Below are 12,980 nucleotides of genomic sequence, written 5' to 3'. Positions count from 1 at the left end.
TCGGTTAGAACAACCTATAATTAACTCTCTAGACCAACGGATGACTTAGATATTGAATGGGTTAGAACAACCTATAATTAACTCTCTAGACCATCGGATGGCTTAGATATTGAATGGGTTAGAACACCCTATAATCAACTCTCTAGGTCATCTTATGCCTTAGATATTGATTGGATAAGAACACTTGCACCATTTAATAATTATTCAGCATTAAAATAGATAATTGAGATATTTTTTTTATTATCGTAGCAATGGTACGTGAAAATCGAGACTACCTTGCCAAACTACCCTACCTGTCAATATGAAATGATTATGACAATAATGTCAGTAAATACAGACATACAAAATTAAATCAGTTTAAAAGAAATTTCTTTAGAACAAATCCATATCAGACAACCAAAATTCTAAAAATTGCATAAAAATTCACGTTTAGAATGTATCCTTAAAATTATGTAATAAAGACAATGATATCCATAGAACTGTGTTGTGTTATACAATCATATCAGTCAAACGAAAATACAGAAAGATATCATCAGTTTGTTAATTCACCTTTAGACAGAATCCATAAAAAATATATCCACTTAAGACACCCAGTTATTGGACCATCATTAATATCAACAGACTTTAAGTTATTTGGTTATCTTTCATAAGGCCACACCAAATTAAATTTCTTTTCTTTGGGAACACTTATCAAACATTCTGCCTCTAATTTCTTCAGGTAAATTACTTAACTGCTCTCTTCAAATGCTTTTATTTCTAAATATTTAATTTTTGAAATTTTAACCAAAAATTCTGCCTCCAATTTCTTTGGGAAAAGTACTTAGCTGGCCTTTTCAAAAGCGTTTAGTTCCAAATATTCAAGTTTTGAAATTTTAACCAAAAATTCTGCCTCCAATTTCTTGGGGAAAAGTACTTAGCTGCTCCTCTCTGCACGGAACTGTGAGTAAACCCCTAGAAACGTCAACTCTGATTGATTAATCAATCTCTGACATCATAAGGTCAAAATCCGCTCATATGACCCCTGACGCAACCTTCCACTACATCCGGTCAGATCTTCATGTAGTGTAGGCCATCGCAAATATAAAAAAACGAAACGAAATATAGATCTGTATTTTAATCAGCTTGATGAAGTCCCCGAAGAACTGAAAATTAAATTAACTTAGCCTAATGTTAATAGACTAACAGTTATTAGGCTATCATTAAAACTGACAACTTATGATTGATAAGCACATTAATGATTAAAAAACATGGTCATGAGATAATTTTGGTCAATATCTAATTACTGATAAACATTCCTATCATTTTATTGGATAATGTTCATTCATCATATACTATATAACTCATGGCTGTTAATTCAAACAAGGGGTTGGATGGCCGAATGGTTAGCATGTGCGCACTGTATCATAAGGTCTGTCATTGAGTCAACTACTGGCATGGTTTCGATTCCCCGGTTGTAATTGACAAGGAGTAGGGTCGCCTGTCCAACCTCGTGGGTTGTACGTGACAAGGAGTAGGGTCGTCTGTCCAACCTTGTGTGTTTTCTCTCGGTCCTCCGGTTTCCTCCCACTGCCAAAAACCTATACCGCAAGAGAATTATTGAAATAAAATTGAACCATATGTTAGTCCCGAACTGATCTGGTTTGTGTCGAGTGGACGTTATTCAATAAAATGAATTATTCAAAATAAAATACTACTGTATGATATGATGTCTCAGCCTAACAAATCCATTCGATTACAGATCATTAAAAATGTTTGAATTAAGAGAGGGAGAGAGAAAAGAGAGAGTTTAACATCCATTCGACACAAACTAGGATATTTAGGGACTAATATATGGTTCAATTTTATTTCAATAATTTGTGTGTGTGTAGGTGTCTTTAGCAGTAGGAGCAAACTGGAGTACTCGGGAGAATACCCATGAGGTTGGACAGACGACCCTACTCCTTGTCACATACAAGCAGGGAATCAAAACCACACCACTTGACTCAATGACAAACTTTGTAATTCAACGTGTATGCGTTAACCATAAAGATGTGTTATATATATATATACCTCTAATTGTCATTGGGGATAATATCAATGTATATTTAACCGTGACTAAATAGATGATATAAATATCATATTATTTACACATCATTTGTCTCCAGGTATGTCATATTATACAATGGTATAATAACTCTCCCTTTATTTGTCACCAGGTATGACATACTATACAATAACAATGGTATAATAATTCTCCTTTGTCCCCAGGTAAATCATATTATACAATGTTATAATAACCCTTCCTCTATTTGTAGGTATATCACTGTTCAGGCAAAATTTCTCTTATATCTCACTGTATGGCATATGCCCATCTTCATTAGTCCAGTTGGTGCAGAACAGTAGGATGTTAAACTACATTTCATTTCATTTCATTTCATAAGGCTTTCCAGTAATATCCTACTTGGACAAAAAGGTTTTTATAATATCCTACCCGGGCATAAGGCTTTCCAGTAATTTCCTACCCAAGCCTAGGGCTTTCCAGTAATATCCTACACAATTATAGGGTTTCCAAGTAATATCCTATCCGGGCATAAGGCTTTCTAATAATATCCTACCCGGGCATAAGGCTTTCCAGTAATATCCTACCCGGGCATAAAGCTTCCCAGTAATTTCCTACCCAAGCCTAAGGCTTTCCAGTAATATCCTACACAATTATAGGGCTTCCCAGTAATATCCTATCCGGGCATAAGGCTTTCCAGTAATATCCTACCCAGGCATAAGGCTTTCCAGTAATATCCTACCCGAGCAAAAGGCTTTCCAGTAATATCCTACCCAGACATAAGGCTTTCCAGTAATATCCAACCCGGGCATAATGGCTTTCCAGTAATAGCCTACCCGGACATAAGGCTTTCCAGTAAAATATCCTAATAAATCTGTGCTGAGTGGAGTTAAACTCTTTCTAATATATAACACAACAGATTGCTATGACAACACATTATAAATAATATTAGGTAAAGGTGACTAAATGTTGTATTAACCAAACTATAAACATTTTTATTTATTGAACTGTAATATGATACATTCCTAAACACAAATAACAAAATAAAAACATATTTACACAATAGCCCAGACCGACATTTACTTTGTTTTTCATCTATTTTTAAAATCCTTCACCACACATACATTCAGTCATTTTGAAACCTCTTCCACATATCTATATCAGTCATTTTTAAATCTCTGCCACACCGGCCTATTTTCATGAAATTCAGTCATTTTTATATCTCAACACAGACCTATTTTCACTAGTTTCTGTGAGTTTGTTTTTTAGTAATAAAACCATAACCTTGAGGCAATAAATAAATGTCTTTGTATTCAACTGTGATATCAGTCAAACTCGACATATTGGATAGAAAAAATACAATTGTAGCTGTTTTACAACATTAACAGATGTTGTATAAAATAGTAGCCTACAGCCATCAAGAAAATAGTGAGAACTTTTTATGAGTAAGGTGTCATATCATTGTGTCCTTGAGAGAGCGAAAGAAAGAGAGAGAGAGAGAGAGGGAGAGAGAGAGAAGAGAGAGGGAGAGAGAAATGGGGTTTAATGTCCATTCGACACAAACTAGGTCATTTCGGTACTAACATATGGTTCAATTTTATTTCAATAATTCGCTTGCACGTAGAGTTTTTTTTATTTTGGGAAGAAACCGAAGAAAACCCACAAGGTTGGACAGGCGACCCTACTCCTTGTCACGTACAACCGGGGAATCGAAACCCCGCCAGTTGACTTAATGAAAGAGACTTTATGATACAACGCACATAACCATCCGGCCATCCAACCTTGTGTCCTTGAATATAAGACCCTACTTTATCCCTGTTTTTATCTCATGTTACCTACATATAAGGGGCTGGTTCATTAACCAGGATATCCTGCATTCAATTCAGATATTGGATGAGGAAAGTACCTCAGGGTTTCCTAGCACGGTTTCCATGAACGGAGGGCCTGGCAAGAATCGTGTCTATAGTCCGGTGGCTGAAGAGGGAATCGCCACCCGAGCTGTGAATTTGTGAGATCATGTTTTTCTGGACCAGGTTTTTGCGTAAGTCGCTAGCGCACTACTCAGTTCTGGACAAGAGTACCTTCGGGTTTTCTAGTGGGGTTTCCCCTTGTCAGTTGTCCTGGAAGGATGGCCTGGCCACGAACAGTATCTAGTCGTTTAGATGGGATGAAAAACTGATGTCATGCACCCCAATAATGTTTACATGGGTAGATTTCATATTACATGCACCCCAATTATGTTTACATGGGTAAATCACGTATTACATGCACCCCAATTATGTTTACATGGGTAAATCACATATTACATGCACCCCAATTATGTTTACATGGGTAAATCACGTATTACATGCACCCAAATGTTTACATTGGTAAATCACGTATTACATGCACCCAAATGTTTACATTGGTAAATCACGTATTACATGCACCCAAATGTTTACATTGGTAGATTTCATATTACATCCACCCCAAATGTTTACATGGGTAGATTTCATATTACATCCACCCCAAATGTTTACATTGGTAGACCTTTTATAACATGCACCCCAATGTTAACATGAGTACATCTCATATTACATGAACCTCACTTTCATTTGTCATACAATCATGGTACTGGGTAGGTATAATTTCCTTGGCCGTCCTGAAAACAATGATGACTGATAATCATGGAAGATTAACAGTGTTAAAGTTCTGGTAAGACTTAGCCACCCTCTACTCTCTCTACTCTCTCTCTCTCTCTCCTTCTCTACCTCATACATTCATATCTCCGGTTTCCTCCCATTACTAAAGACCCCTACACGGAAGCGAATTATTGAAGTAAAATTGACCATATGTTAGTCCCAAAATGACCTAGTTTGTGTCGAGTGGACTTAAACCCTCTCTCTCTCTCTCTCTCTCTCTCTCTCTCTCCCTCTCTCTCTCTCTCTCTCTCTACTCTTTCCCTCTCTCTCTCTCTCCCTCTTTCTCTTTCTCTCTCTCTCCTTCTCTACCTCATACATTCATATCTCCGGTTTCCTCCCATTACTAAAGACCCCTCCTACACGGAAGCGAATTATTGAAGTAAAATTGACCATATGTTAGTCCCAAAATGACCTAGTTTGTGTCGAGTGGACTTAAACCCTATCACTCTCTCTCTCTCTCTCTCTCTCTCTCTCTCTCTCATACATCCATCTCATATTTATTTCAATATTAAATGATTTTTATTTGTAATGCACTTGTGAAAATAGCTCAAATATGAATCATACAGTTGAAAGTATATCTGACGATTTCATCAAGTTTTCAACACAGATCCTATCTCCCTAAAGTTGACATATTTCTACGACTACGCATTAAACTTTACACTTCGATTTTACATAACGATCACATCCTCCTTAATATTGACATATTTTCAAAACATGCATTTCATTTCATTTGACCATCTAACAACGTCTGGTATATACATCACAAGTTGTTAGTGAAATGATTGCTAAATTCCAGGCTTTGTAAACCAGCAGTATCAATATAATTATACCCTTAAAAAAAAGTAGGGAATATGGAAATGTAAATACATATGCAGGTTGTGATATGATAAATAGTCATTGACACTTGACATGCTTTGAGAGTATGTTTACAGATGAAGAACTTATCGCCCCAACAGAACCACTGAGCTGCATGTGCAACACGCAATAGCGCCATACACGTGGGAGGGGTTCATTGTCAAATTTGACACTTCAAGGAAGGATTGATGAAAACTGCCGCGTGCTGGTTTATCCTATCCATGTTTGCTTTCTTATCCGTTCTTGCATAAGATTTACTGTTTACCATATCTTTGCTTTAGTTTATTACATTTAATTTGATGGGAGACGTGTTCCTCTAAGTCAGCGTCAACCGACAATACTGCAAGAATTGGCTGTGGCACTGCAAGAGGAGTGGGTCAGATTATCCCAAATCATGATTCGACTGTTGATTAGGAGCATGCCACGACGAATTGCTGAATGTCAGAGGATTGGTGGAGCAATTACTCATTATTAAGACAAAAATCAAAAACGTCCATTTTTACTTTTGACGGTGTATCTCTTTGCGAGTGAAATGGGGCCGTCAGATACGACATCCATATGAACTGTTTATATTCATGTGTAGGCAATTGGCCTGTCATTAACATATACACTGGAAACCTCTAATAAAAACAGCAGTGCATTTCCGCAGTGTTGTATTGTTTCTGAATATTCCCTACTATTTTTGAAGAGTATATTTATGAATTTTTATCAATTACCAGTTTTTAATGTAATTATTATATTAAGCTGGGTGGTCAAGTGGTCTAACGACTGTCTATTATTGAATCAAGTGGCACTGTTCCGATCCTAAGACTGTAAGTGACAAATAGTACAGTTGACTGCCAACCTCCTTGGTTTTTTCTGTTTTCCCCCCACCGCTAAAGATCCCTACACCTGCCTGTCATTGTGTCAAGTGGCGTGGTTTTGATTTCCTGCTTGAATGTGACAGGGAGTAGGGTCACCTGTTGAGCCTCATGGGTTTTCTCGGGTTCCCTCCCACTTCTAAAGATCCCTACACCTAAGCGAATTATGGAAATATAATTGCATCATATATTAGTCCCAAAAGAACATTGATGACCCCCCCCCCATCTCTCTCCATATATTAGCTTAATGCAAACATGAATTGTCATAATCTATTCATATTTAGTAAGGACATCTCTCTCTCTCTCTCTCTCTCTGTCACTCACTCAGTCACTCTCCATATATAAGCTTAATGCAAAGGTGATTTTTTCATAATTGTGACTTTAGTTTTTTATAATCTAATGACATTGCTTACCTGTACTAAAATAAGATGAACTCTAAGGTCCAGAGGTATCTAAATCCATATTAACATAATCCACATTAAACTAATGACATATTTCTACAGGTGATATTAACGATAATCCTAGTTTGAGAATCCTAGCCTAGTTTTATAGCCCCTACCTCTCGATACAGTTTATAACACAAAAGTTTTAAATACGGGGTTGTAGTAATATAAAACAGTCCGTGTATAATAACTGATCTAGATTTATGTATTTTGTTAATAACAATAGGTGAACCTGTCAAACCACTAGTTGTTATATATATATATATATATACTACAGGTAAACAGGTATATATCCTTCACTCATCTTTACTTAGGTCTATACTGTTACTAGTTTCACACACCGCATCACTGAACATTAAATATTACCTACTAGTATACAGGTGGGGGTAGGAGGGAGAGGACATACTATTTCTTTATCATTTTGTATCACTGAACATATATAAATAGAGGATATTTGTCGTTTTAGAGTGAATAACATATTTTATTTCATCGAGAAGCAAGAAAACTTATGCTACGCATTCGTGAAAATATAAAAGTTTTCTTGCTTAGAGATGAAATAAAATATGTTATTCACGACAAAACGACAAATGTTCTATTTATTTTATGATTTTACAATCATTTTAGGTAAAAACAACATGGACTACTGCTAGCCAGTGGAATAACACTTTTATTTCACTGATAAAACGGGGTATTCCACTACTGATCGTGAAATAAATATATTATATTGTCTACTAGTATATGGGAGGAGATAGGAAATACCCATATTTTTCACTACTGTTACTAGTGTAGTATCTCAGTTCACATCACCGAACATTAAATATAGATCATAATTAAATACACATTATACAAGAGCTAAATCTGCCGATTGCAGGTCTTTCTTTAGGCCTGAAAAGTTATCTAAATTATTAATTAGACATTTATTAACTCATCCAGACCATAATCAACACTCGATGTCATCGCTAGGCTGCGATATTTACTGGATTATAATCTGGTCCCTACAGACAGATCTTTAATATAGTAGGGAATTTATGCATTCTTCTACAGTTAGGGCACAATGACCAAAATAATGTGTTGATGACATACTTTTTTATAGTAAAATATAGTAGCATTCTTTTCATCTTTTATTTACCTTTGAACCCTTTTATCGCCTCACTAAACTCTTATAGTTTGCCTAATCTATTTAAAGGGACCAGAGAGAGAGAGAGATGGGGTTTAACCTCCACTCGACACAAACTAGGTCATTCTGGGACTAACATATCATTCTATTTTATTTCAATAATTCGCTTGCTTGTAGGGGTCTTTAGTAGTTTGAGGAAACCAGAGGAGTCGGAGAAAACCCACGAAGTTGGTCAGGCGACCCTACTGCTTGTCACGTGAATTGAAACCATGCCCTACCTTATGATACAGCGCGCACATACTAACCATTTGGCCATCCAACCAGCTTTTTAAAGGGACAGTAACATGTATACAACTATAGTACTTGTAATCTATTTAAAGGTACAGTTGGTTGATAACTTATATAGTATGAAATGAAATGAAATGAAATGGAGTTTAACGTCCTACTGTTCTGCTCTGACTAGGCTAATGAAGACTGGCTTATGCAATACAGTTTGCTATGAGGAAAATTTTGCCCAGACAGCTTCACTACGGCCTATTTTTGTATCAAATTCCAACTGCCAAGGGATCTTTTACATGCAAACCAATGTGAACATAGGATCTGGGTTTTTCATCCCATCCGAATGACTACATGTTGTCCCTTGTCAGACCCTCTGTCCTTCATCACTGACAAAAGGGAACCATGTCGGAAAATCTTGATGAACTTTCTTGGCCATTGGAGGGATCTAACACGCGACCTCCAGTTTAGGGAGCCAATGTTTTACCTGCTGAACCACTGTGGTTCCCACTTATATAGTATAATACATGACTGTCTATTGATAATTGCCAGAAAAAATTCCACTGGTTTTTCCGACATTGTCAGTGACGCAGGACGGGGGAACACCGACAAGGACAGGATCATATGCACATAAAAGAATCCTTGACAGTTTGAATTTGAAATAATATAAGAGTAGGCTGTAGCGTTGCTGTCCGGGCAAAATTTCCATCATAGCACACTGTATGGCGTATGCCCGTCTTCATTAGCCCAGTTTAGGAGCAAAACAGTAGGATGTTAAACTCTATTTCATTTCATTTCATTGCTACACATCAGCTCTCTCTCTCTCCCTCCCTCCCTTCCTCTCCCTCTCTCTCTCTCTCTCTCTCTCTCTCTCTGTATGAGTATGCCATTTTCATTTGCCCCGTTCGGAGCAGAACAGTAGAACATTAAACCTCATTTCATTTCAATGAAAAATTTGTTTACTGCTAAATTTTTTAAAAGAATCCAATCTTTTTTTGTATTTTTACTTCATTTCATTTTCATTTATTATATGGTCATTGATGTGATGCCTGTATTTTATAGTATATAATTATTAATAGGATGGGGTTTAACGTCCTACTATTCTGAACCAATAAGTAGGCTAGTGAAGACAGGGTATCCCATACGACCTACTCTTATATTGTATTCCAGCTGCCAAGGGATTTTTATGTGCATGCCAACATGCACATCGGACCTCAGTTTTCCGTACAATTCTAGTGACTAGATACAGCTGTCCTTGTCGGGCCCTCCGTTCTGATTTAATAAATGAATCAATTTTGGATGTATCTCAATTTATAAATCAAGTTTTCATCTCATCAATAAAAAAAAAATAAACCCAAAGGTCCACTCGACACAAACTATGTCAATTTGGGACCTACATATGGTTCAATTTCATTTCAATCATGAGATGAAATGAAATGGAGTTTAACGTCCTACTGTTCTGCTCCTAACCTGGGCTAATGAAGACGGGCATACGCCATACAGTGTGCTATGAGGGAAATTTTGCCCGGCCAGCGGCACTACGGCCTACTCTTATATCGAATTCCAACTGCCAAGGGATCTTTTACGTGCACGCCAATGTGTACACGGGACCTCGGTTTTTCGTCCCATCCGAACGACTAGACAGCTTTCCTTGTCAGCCCCTCCGTCCTGCATCACTGACAAGAGAGAACCACGCCGGAAAATCTGGATGAACTTTCTCGGCCAATGCAGGGATCGAACACCCGACCCCCAGGCTAGCGAGCTAGCGTGTTACCCACTTAGCCACATGACCCCCCCATTTCAATCATACACTTGCGTGTAGGTGTTTTTAGCAGTGAGAGGAAACTGGAGGACCCAGAGAAAACCTACGAGGGAGGACAGGCCTCCCTACTCCTCGTCACATACAACCGGGGAATCGAAACCATGCCAGTTGACTCAATAACAGACCTAATGATATAGCGCGCACGTGCTAACCATTCGGCCATCCAACCATCCAAAATTAATTCTGTAACTAAAACTTAAGTTTAAAGAGTTAACACGTACACGTGCTAACCATTCAGTCATCCAACCCCCAGCTTTTACAAGCAAGAGAGAACTGTGTTAAAATTAATAAATGAACATAAATGTATCCACCCTACACAGTAGTACACACAACGGGGATATCCAGATAAACCTAACAGAACTGATATCCCTATCACATTATTATATTACCCTAAGTCCACAATCACGTCTTTTTTTGTGTGTTGTATCTCTACATTGATTAATATTAAAGAGATAAACCTCTATGGACCACTCTAACATACACAAGGTTCATATCAGGATAAACCAATATATATAAAGATACATTATGTAAGACTAGAAGAATGCCCGGCTTCGTTCGGGGGTCATAACCCCGAAATCGGAAGTGGTAGACTAACGCCACCTGGCCTATGTTACTCCCCGGTCCGAGCTACCCCTATACCCCAAATTTCAGACTCGGGGCAGACCTAGTGTAGCCGCCAACCCCGAACAGACAGACAAACAACAGTCACAAATATTAGTATAGATTAGATAAAAAATTGGTAGTTTGAAGTACAATAGTTAAAAAATAGATAATATAAAGGGAATATGCTGAATATTTCAGTCAAATTGCTCAACTCTGAACCGAGATATTAGTGTTTGAATTTTAGGCCTAGCCTTGATCATCATTATTAAAGTCGGTAAAATAAAAAAACATAGTCTTGATTATCCATTTTTGCATTTTATCATTAATCAGCATTGATTAAGGTCTTTTCATGTTAATAAATGTCTAATTAATAGTTTAGATAACATTTCAGGCCTAAAGGAAGACCTGCAATAGGCAGATTTAGCTCTTAAATAATGTATGTTTAAAAACACAGAACTGATACCTCTCTCTACTCTCAAAAATCCATCAATGAAGAGATAACTTAACTTGACATCCCTACACACGAATAATATCTGTATAATCTAATATATTTATAAAACACAGAATTCATACGACTCTCTACTGTCAATTAAAATCCATTCTGTGTTGTTAATCCATGACTTCTTGACCAGAAAATCAACATTATGTCAAATTCCTCAATGGCTGAGTCGTGGTTATTTATATATTGACCCCTCCAAGTCTTTATATTTGATACGAAAACAAACTGATAATCCTTCTGTGTGTATGTTAATCCTAATCCCGTGTCAATAGGTCCTGCCTCATGAAAAAACAGGAAAAGACTTTCCCCTGGGCCGCTTTTTAACCTTTTGTTATTTGAGGTCAAAGTGGGAGATTAGGAATTGGTACCGTGAAATAATTCCTCTCTAAATAAAATCTCATGCTTCATAGACTTTCGTCTGCAAACATGATCCCAACTATTAAGGAATTTTCTGTTTCAGATAATAATTTGTCATTGACACGACTCGATATATATATTAAACAAGATCCAAAAACTGAAAATGTTTTCTAAAAATGCGCCTCTCTATACTATCAAAATCTTTGTCAAATGTTCTGTGTGTATTTTTTTATTTTTTGGGGTTTATTATCATATATTTTATACAGGTGGATAGAAAAGGGCAACAAATTAGGTCATTTCGGGACTAGCATATGGTTCAATTTTATTTCAATAATTCACTTGCGCGTAAGGGTTACCGAGCCATCGTAGACCCCCCCCTCCCCACACACACACAAGGTCTTAATTGCAGAACAACTTCTTGATGCTTTATGTCGTTACGCTCGATTTCGATAAGTCGATACTTATTGAAACGTCGCGATTGTGTGAAATAAACCAGTAATTGTTGTCCCATATATATATATATAGAGAGAAATGGGGTTTAACATCAACTCGACACAAACCAGGTCATTTCGGGACTAACATATGGTTCAATTTTATTTCAATAATTCACTTGTGTGTAGGGGTCTATACTAGCAGTGTGAGGAAACTGGAAGCCCTTACTCCTTGTCACCTACAACTGGGGAATCGAAACCACGCCAGTTGACTCAATGACAGACCTTATGATACCACGCACACATGCTAACCATTCAGCCATCCAACCCCCCTCTGTCCCATATAACTGTGTCAGTTTTGTTATGTTTCTAATCACCAAATGCCACTAAAGGATTAACTTCTTGATATCTTGAAGAATAATAAATAACTATTGTTGTACCATGTAGATGATTTTATTCATCCTTTGTCAGTCAATTATTCATGTAAAAAATATATATTATAAAATATTATTGGTCCTATATAATACTAACTAAACAATTCACTTGGTACATATCTACATTGTAAATATAATATATATTACACAGTATGGTAAACATGTATAATACAATATACATACAGTAAATACAATATGGTATACATGTATCATACAGTAAATACAATATGGTATAATACAGTAAATACAATATAGTATACATGTATCATACAGTAAATACAATATGGTATACATACATGTATAATACAGTAAATACAATATGGTATTACAGTACATACAATATGGTATAATACAGTAAATACAATATGGTATATATACAGTAAATACAATATGGTATACATGTATAATACAGTAAATACAATATGGCATACTTGTATAATACAGTAATTACAATATGGTATACATGTATCATACAGTAAATACAATATGTTATACATGTAAGATACAGTAAATACAATATGTTATACTTGTATAATACAGTAAATACAATATGGTATAGATGTA

This window comes from Patella vulgata, chromosome 4 (assembly GCF_932274485.2).
Source record: "Patella vulgata chromosome 4, xgPatVulg1.2, whole genome shotgun sequence".
Taxonomy (NCBI): Eukaryota; Metazoa; Mollusca; class Gastropoda; family Patellidae; genus Patella; species Patella vulgata.
Note: the sequence above shows the minus strand (reverse complement) of the source record.